Source organism: Frieseomelitta varia, unplaced genomic scaffold (assembly GCF_011392965.1).
Source record: "Frieseomelitta varia isolate USP_RPSP 00005682 unplaced genomic scaffold, Fvar_1.2 scaffold_1745, whole genome shotgun sequence".
NCBI lineage: Eukaryota > Metazoa > Arthropoda > Insecta > Hymenoptera > Apidae > Frieseomelitta > Frieseomelitta varia.
In genome coordinates, this window is record NW_025109467.1 from 1 (window position 1) to 6,564 (window position 6,564).

The 6,564-nt window shown below is 44.0% G+C and overlaps 1 long non-coding RNA gene across 3 annotated transcripts; it reads right to left on the reverse strand.

Moving 5' to 3' along the window:
- Nucleotides 1-1,661: 1,661 nt before the first annotated feature.
- On the reverse strand, nt 1,662-6,040 carry LOC122538704. 3 transcript variants are annotated; one of them, XR_006308912.1, is made up of 6 exons: nt 5,645-6,040; nt 5,250-5,587; nt 4,588-4,658; nt 4,367-4,455; nt 4,080-4,285; nt 1,662-3,972 (listed from the first exon to the last, which is right to left on the reverse strand). It is a non-coding gene; the product is annotated as an uncharacterized LOC122538704 (long non-coding RNA). The 3 variants fall into 3 exon arrangements; XR_006308911.1 differs by having other exon boundaries at nt 5,250-6,040; XR_006308913.1 differs by having other exon boundaries at nt 4,367-4,481; nt 5,250-6,040.
- Nucleotides 6,041-6,564: the final 524 nt, after the last annotated feature.

Consider the following 6,564-nt stretch of genomic DNA (forward strand, 5'->3'; position numbering starts at 1 on the left):
ATTTTTAAATATTCTATTGTTTATATTAAATACACATCTCGACGGAACATAGATGTCGTTGATCTAAATTCTTCGAAGTAGAGGTAGCTGCATGTCCATAACTCAACCAAATTTTCATTTGCGAAAAAACTAATTAACAGAATTAATTTATGAGCTTTTACAATTGTATTTTCGTTTCCTGACCCTTAGCTTTCTTCTGACGTCTCGTTTGACCTGTAGAATGCATAAATAAAAATTTACAAATGTTGCTTGTTAAATCGATGCATGTAGATATTCATTCAGATAATGTTAAATTTCTCTCAAACTATTTTCGATATTTGAATCAAAATTGTTCGCGAATATAGGTAAAAGTATGTACAATAAATTTCACATAAGTTTGAAATTTATCTATATATATATATTTGTTAAATATTTATTAAATATATATATATATATATATATTTTTCTATATATAGAAACTATTGATTAATAAAATTAACCATTTGTAATTTCTTCCCTCTGAATTTCTTCACATTTTGTCACTTTATCCATGAAGGATTTATCGACAGTCGGCAATGAAGACAATCATCGTTTGTGGCTCTGAGAATCTTTTCTCAAATTCGAGCAATCTAACCTAGTCTTTCAATTCGATTCAGATCCCATTTCCTCAGACTGATCACAGATCATAGGGACGATAATCGTAGCTAGACACTGAGCTTGAATAAAACATCCCACTGGATGAAACATAACCTATGTACGCACACGGAACAAAGGACACAGCCACTGCTATGGCAACAGTATGAAAATGTACGAGCGGACCGAGGAGCAAAGGAAGTAGGAATGCGATCGGCGTGCGGCAGCAAGCGGCAACCAGGCAACGAACACGCGGCGACCAGCCGGCGCATCCGCGTCGCGATGACCGGCGTATAGGCGCCGCGCGTTGCGATGATGCTCGCCGTGACGCGTGGCGCTGCGGCGCTCTGCCGATGTACCAGGAACGCAGTCCGTTCAGGAGTTATTCGCGCCTTTTTTCGTTCGCCCGACCTCCCCGCGCAGCCGCGATCATGATCCATTCACCGCGGCTTATCTCGCGCTGCTAAACTCCCGAATCTTTTACGATTTGCATTTATCGTTAACACTAGACCTACCGAAATGATCAAACCAATTTAGAATTTCTGACACGAAACAACGTTTTCTTGTTTAGATAATTTTTCGTAAAATAAATGAAAGCCTGTATTGTAAAATTTCTTCATTTTTTTCTTTTTGGCTTCAATGTCATACGTTAACTTCTTGCGCTAATAACTGGTTCGCGGACCATAACGAGTGACCATACAATAATTCGTCTTTTTGAATTCATCGGTATATTCACTGGATAGAAATTACAAAGAAGTAATAAATTTATTATTTGTTTTGCCTGGGTTATACTTACATATACTTAAAACTGAGAAAATATTGCAATTTTGAGGTTAACCACTTGCGCTGGCAACTGATTGCGGACCATAAGAAGTGACCAAACCGTATACAATAATTTGTCGCTTCCTTTTGGAACTCGTCGGTACGATATCACTGGATAGAAATTATTGAGAAGTAATAAATTTATTATTCGTTTTACTTAAATATACTTAAAACTGAGAATATTACAATTTTGGAACAAAAAAGTCTCGACGTGCGTAGCACATCATTCCAGCGCAAGAGGTTAGTTCTATTGTTAAGTGTTAAACATTTTTGAATGAAAACGCAAATTGGAAATTATCAGACTTTTCCAGACCAGCGAACCATTTCTAACACTCCGAACGGAATCACAGAACGTTCGTCCAACGTTCGTTTGACGTAAAGAGGCAGAAGAGAGGTAGCAAAGTAACGATTTGTTAATCGACGCACGCCTCTGAAACAGTCGCGTAAAGCGTTAAACGAGGCCGATACCGATGTAAATAAGTCGCTCAAGATGCACAGTAAACACACACGCACACACACACCTACACATACACACATGCACACGTGCACACAGAAGAAGACGAACGCGATAGAATGCGAGGCATCCGCGGACTGCGCTACCAAATTCAATCGCTATGTCAGAGAGAAAAGGAGTGCAGAAGAGCAGCGGAGGTGAAGCACGCGGTGAAGTTTGCCGCGCGGGACCGCCCGCTCAACGGATCGTTGATCAGGCGAACAGGCGGATCGATTGGTCGTCGACCAATCTGGCAGCTTCCTTCGTCGAATACTTTCCTATTCCGTTGTGATTAACTAAGGTTTAATCAGCTTTATAAGCTAAACTTTTGTCAACAGACAAGCACGCGATAATCCGCACGGTCGTGCCTCCAGTGTTCGATTAGCGCTCGAAGTATGCCGTCTCGGACTATAGTCTCCAGCAACCGGGTGTATCGTCCACGAGGACAACGTAGCCGTTACCATCGAGCTTTCCGCATTTACCATCGAGCGTCAATTCGACGCGAATGCGACGACGCTCGCGTAAGTTCGCCTGCTTGCTGTTTATCGACGCGGCCGATCGATCGACCAACTTGAGCTTCGTATGCGTTCCTGATCGCGGTATTCGCTACGCGTCGGATAGGCTTTTCGCGCGACTCTCAAGCTCAACGACGCGTGGCGTCACGTCGGTCCACGGAAAAATACAATGCCACGGTCGGCGAAGGTAATATATCATCGGAACGATTCGAAGAAAAAAATTGACAAAGTACGACCATTACGACGACGTTTGGGCAATTTTTGTTTCTTCGATCGAGGATCGAAGAGTCGCGGGAGATGTACCCGCCACGTATCTCGAGTAATCGACGGTGTAAATTTCCGAGATATAATCGACATCGAGCGATTTCGCTGTTGAGTTGAACTTTGGAACGCAAGAGGAGACTAGCCGATTATTAAGGCTTCTTCTTCTGGTAATGACGCGTTGCTGGAAAGAGAACGGTTGCACGCAGTCAGGCACGCAGTCGGGCAGGCACGCACCGATCTCCTCGCCGAGGAACGCCGATGCCCTCGAGTACCGGAGAAACGATTCTCATCGCGGCGAACTGCCTTCCTGCCGCCCCCGCCGATTCATGGGAACGTCCTCGGGGCAATGCGAGAACCAACGTTCAACGCAACCTTTTCTCTCTCTCTCTCTCTCTCTCTCTCTCTTGCGCGCGTTCCCTCTCTCCATCTTCTCTCAACAGCGATTTTCGCTCTGGCTTTCATCTCTCTTTCGCCGCCTCCGTTTGTTACATCTCTCGTGAAATCGCGAAGACATGACAGAGGAGCAGCGGACGAATGGCGAAAGGTGAAGAAGAAGCAAGCGCTTATCTACCGAACTGGTGAGAACCAAATTCGGAGGCAAAGACCGATCGCGATCGCGAAACGAGAGAGGAGGCGATGGAAAAAGAACCGGTAGCCCAGACGACGCGACGCGACGCGACGAGACGAGACGAGACGAGACGCGATAAGGAGAGAAGAGGAGAGAGAGAAAGGTACGGCGCGGCACGGCAAGAAGTGGTGATGGGACGAGGAAAAAGAAAAGGGGCGAGGATGAGCGGCACGTATGCCAGGCATGCGGGTGAGAAACACCCGGGGCGGCTGACCGGCCGATCCGCCCACGTTTAAGGTGCGCATCGACGTTGCGAACGGTACTGAGGCAAACCGAACCCCGAGCCGAGCCGAACCGAACCCAATCAGACTGGACCGGCACACACCGCACGGCATCTCACACTCTCTGCCATCTCCGGGTTTGCCCGGCGGCGCTCCAACGACCGTGGTAAAACGGTCGGTTGCATCCTCTTCTTCCAGTCTTCTCGTAGGTAGGCTGTAGCCGCGCCGAGAGTTGACGTCCTCCGCTGCGAACAACCACGGTGAAGCCATCGTCTCTTTCTCTTTCTCTTTCTCTCTCTCTCTCTTTCTCTCTTGAAAGAGAGAGAGGTGGTCAAGCTAGCACGCGATTCCACGAAACCAGAAATCCAACGCCCCCGCGGGCACACGCCACCGTCACGCGACGCTTCGTTTTTCTGCCTGGAAAATGGGAATTCCGTTCGAATCAACGTCGTCGTTTTTCAATCGTATTATGTATTCCGAAACGAAACGCGTTTTCCATAACGTGAAAATGAAAAAAACTTTACTTCCTACTGATTTTCACACGTGGGCCAGCCACTTGTCATTCGGTTTAGAAGTAGCAGTTCAAGTGTGTCCAAAGAATTTTCTCCAAGGTTAATTTCCAGTGAAATTTTACTTCGTATTTACGCCTGCTTGTATATATAATTTTCGGCTCTGTATATTTGCATAGGTAAACAAACTACCATCATTGGACAGCCTCTTGTCGTTCAATCTGAAAACAGCCCAAGAAATCTTTAAATTCGATTTTCTTAAATGTTAATTTTTATTTCATTTCATATTTGCACATATGTACTTGCGTATAATTTTCGGCCGCGCTCTGGATACTTGTATAAGTATATATTATAACAATTATCATTATTGAAAAACCTCCTGTCATTCAGTCTGAAAACAGCCAAGTTCAAGTATGCCTAAGAAATTTTCAAATTCAGTTTTCTTGAAGCTTAATTCCCAATGAAATTTTACTTTATTTTATTTTATTTCATTTTATAACTATCATCTCCTATTTACACCTACCTGTATATACTTCCATAGGTATATGTTATAATAATTAACTAGTATCATTGAACAGCGTCTTGTCATTCAGTCTGAAAACAGCCAAATTCAATATACTTGAGAAATTTTCGAATTCGATTTTTCTCAAAGGTCAATTTCCAACTTTACTTAAATTTATTCTTTAATTTTATTTTATACATGTCTACTTGTATGTATGTAATTTTCGAACGCGGTCTATATAGATCGTGCAGACGTGTGCTATTAACTACCATCGTTGACTCTGTCGCGACGAGCAAAAAGAAAGTAAATTACCGCGTAACAAAGTGCACGAAGATCGAGCTAGCTCGAGCAGCTTCCGGTTTTGGAGGCACGCTCGCACATTTGCCAGCCAGCCGGGCAGGTTCGAGACTCCGCGCGTCCACCTGTCGTAACGCTTGTCTTTGAAATTTCCTCGTTCGAGCGGTCGGTTGCTCAGGCACGGTCGAAAATTTGCACCTGACGTCCCAGAGCCGGAGAATCCTAACTTTCTCTCCCGAGTTTCGAGATCGGTCGACGATGATAACGCAACGCTTAGAGTCGACGCAAATCGAATTTCAAACGCCGCTGTTATCGCTCGATTTCGACGTCGATCGCTCCGCGCATACATATATACATAAGTAAATAAGCTATACAGAGGTACTTACAGCGGCCACAGATGCTTTTCATTTTGCACGATGCGTCTGACCATGATTCACCCGATCGGGCAAAAAAGAAAACGTGAGTTTCCTTCCTGATACGAACCGAGATGAATTTCACGATGCGTTGCGACTCCACACCTGACGCACACGCACGCGAAAGTGAGTCGCGCGATCGTTACCGGCGACACGGCCTACCCTTTCACCATCACCTGCTCCTTCGCGGTGTACGCAACTTTATAGCGCCTCCCGTTCGCTGCTCGCGCCAAGAACACCAAGAAAAAACCACCAAAGCTATCGAAGGCGCCCGTGCACGCGCTCGTTCAAACTGCATGCTTCGTTCCATTCTGAAACCAATCAAGACTCGCGATAAGGTCGCTCGCACATCTGCGCGCAATATTCACCTTCTTCCTCGTCATCCTGTCGCTCCTCCTTCCAGAGGAATTCGCTAGTGATCTTACGCAGCTCGGAACTCGCGAACAAGAACAAATTATGTATATACAGTGTGTTTAATAAGAACGTGGATTCTTGGCTCGTTTAAAAGAAATACTCTTCTTGTACAAAAATTTCACACGGATCGACGGAATAACTAACTCCTAAAATACTATCACAAACACGTGTCTAATCTCCATCGCTAGCGATTGTTGCTTGGACGCAACGAGACATGCTTTCCAACTTTTCAGCGTATGAGACAGATAATAACACGAATTAACCCTCTGTGGGCCGAATTAGACGCGTAAGAGTAATATTTTAGGTGTATTGTCGATCTGTGCAAAATTTTTTACAAAGAGAATATCTTTTCTTTCAGAGAAACAGCGTTCTTATTAACCACTTGCGCTAGCAACTGATTACGGACCATAACAAGTGACCAAACCGTATATAATAATTCGTCGCTTTCTTTTCAAACTCGTCAGTATGATATCACTGCATAGAAATTATTGATAAGTAATAAATTTATTATTTGTTTTGCCCGAGTTATACTTAAAACATACTTAAAACTGAGAAAATATTACATTTTTGAGGTTAACCACTTGCGCTGGCAACTGATTGCGGACCATAACGAGTGTCCAAACCGTATACAATAATTCGTCGCTTTTTTTTCGAACTCGTCGGTACATCACTGAATAGAAATTATTAAGAAATAATAAATTTATTATTTGTTTTGCCTGGATTATACTTAAAATATACTTAAAACTGGGAAAATATTGCAATTTTGGGACAAACAATTCTCGACGTGCGTGGCAGGTTAACCACTTGCGCTGGCAACTGATTGCGGACCATAACGAGTGACCAAACCGTATACAATAATTCGTCGCTTTCTTTT